Source organism: Phyllostomus hastatus, unplaced genomic scaffold, assembly GCF_019186645.2.
Source record: "Phyllostomus hastatus isolate PE091 unplaced genomic scaffold, TTU_PhHast_1.1 phas_contig_34, whole genome shotgun sequence".
Taxonomy (NCBI): Eukaryota; Metazoa; Chordata; class Mammalia; order Chiroptera; family Phyllostomidae; genus Phyllostomus; species Phyllostomus hastatus.
The window spans coordinates 45,986,929-45,989,237 of NW_025333857.1; positions in this window are offsets into that span (position 1 = coordinate 45,986,929).

Sequence of the window (2,309 nt, forward strand, 5' to 3'; positions counted from 1 at the left end):
GAAGTTGGACCCAAGGAAGCACACACCAAGGCACATCATAATTACATTAGCCAAGATTAAAGATAAGGAGAGAATCTTAAAAGCAGCAAGAGAAAAGGAGACAGTTACCTACAAAGGAGTTCCCATAAGACTATCAGCTGATTTCTCAGAAGAAACCTTGCAGGCAAGAAGGGACTGGAAAGAAGTATTTCAAGTCATGAAAGGCAAGGACCTACACCCAAGATTACTCTACCCAGCAAAGCTATCATTTAAAATGGAAGAGCAGATAAAGTGTTTCCCAGATAAGGTCAAGTTAAAGGAGTTCATCATCACCAGGGCCTTATTATATGAAATGTTAAAGATACTTATCTAAGAAAAAGAAGAAGATAAAAAATATGAACAGGAAAATGACAACAAACTCACAACTATCAAGAACCGAACCTAAAAAACAAAAACAAAAACAAAAATGAACTAAGCAAACAACTAGAACAGGAACAGAATCACAGAAATGGAGGTCACATGGAGGGTTATTGGTGGGGAAGGGGAGGAGTGAATTGGGGAAAAGGTACAGGGAATAAGAAACAAAAATTGTAGGTACAAAATAGACAGGGGGAGGTTAAGAATAGTATAGGAAATGTAGAAACCAAAGAACTTACATGTATGACACATGGACATTGAAGTAAGGGAGGTGGGGGATGCAGGTGGGAGGGGGGTGTGCAGGTTGGAGGGGAATAAAAGGGGGAAAATGGGATAACTGTAATAGCATAATCAATAAAGTATATTTAAAAAAAGAATTTCCTTCTTTTTAAAGGTTGAATAACATCCCATTGTACATATATTACATTTTTAATCTATTAATCTGTTGATAGACACTTAGTTTGTTTCCATATGTTAGCTGTTGTGAGTAATGGTACAATAGACAGGAAGTAAAGATATCACTTCAAGGTAGTGATTTTATTTCCTTTGGATATACTCATATACCTAGATGTTGGGATTGCTGGACCATATGGAATTTCTATATTTAATGTTTTGAGAACATTCCATCCTGTTTTCCATAATGGCTTATCAATTTACATTCTCATCAACAATGTACAAGGGTTTCCTTTTCTCCACACCCTCTACAACTTTTGTTATCTCTTGACTTTTTGCTAACAGTCATCCTAACAGGTGTGAAACTGATATTTCATTGTGGTTTTGATTTGCATTTTCCTGATGATTAGTCATGTTGAGCATGTTTTTATATATCTATTGGCCATTTGTGTATCTTCTTTGGAAAACTGCTTATTCAGGTCCTTTGCCTATTTTCTTAATTATAAAAAATCTGATTCTCTATTTGACATTTCAATTCTAACTCCATAAGAGCTTTAAAATATTTTTAAAATGTTCAGGTCTCATATATCTGTAATTTTCTTTGGATAATCAAACTTAAAACAGGTGATTTATATATTTTCTCTGTCACCTGACAGTTACTGTGGTTAAAACAGGTTCCAGCTTCTGGGATTTTGGAATGTTTGTTCCAATAACAAGAAAATCCATGAACCATCTATTATTGTGGATCACTTAAACCATTCAGGTGGCTTTTTTTTTTTCAATGCAATTTGTAAAGAGCGAAAGCTTCTGGCAATTAGCTGGCATGGACAAGGATGCATCCATCTTCTCTATAGGGGGAATTTGGGCATAAAGCTTTATCGCTTGGCTTCAGATGGCTTCTGACTGGTTTTCTCTTTCTGTCGGACTAGGACTTCTTTGATTGTTGTTGCTTTTGCTATTCCATTGGTTGCTACTGTCACAGCTGGTTGTAGGGTTGCCCTTTCCACATTTTTTAATCAGATCTTATTTTGCCTTTTTTTGTTGTTGTTGTATGTGTTTTAAAAATATTTTAGGTATTAATCCCCTATAAGGTATACAAATTATAATTATTTTCTTCCCTTTCCTGGGTTGTCTTTTCATTTTGTTGATGGTTTCCCTTGCTGTGCAGAAGCTCTTTAGTTTGATGTAGTTCAAGTTGTTTAGTTTGCATTTGTTACCTTTGCTTTTGGTGTCATATTAAAAAGAAATTATTGCCAAGACCAATGTCAAGGAGTTTTTCTCTAGTGTTTTCTTCTAGGAGTTTCACAGTTTCAGGTCTTACATTTAAGTCTTTAATACATTTTGAGTTAATTTTTACATGTGATATAAGATAGGGGTCCAGTTTCATTCTTGCACATGTAGCTATCCAGTTTTACCAACACCACTTACTAAAGAGACTATCCTTTCCCTACATTGTATTCTTGGTGCCTTGTCAAAGATTAGTTGGCCATATATGCATGGGCTTGCATGATTTCCGGATT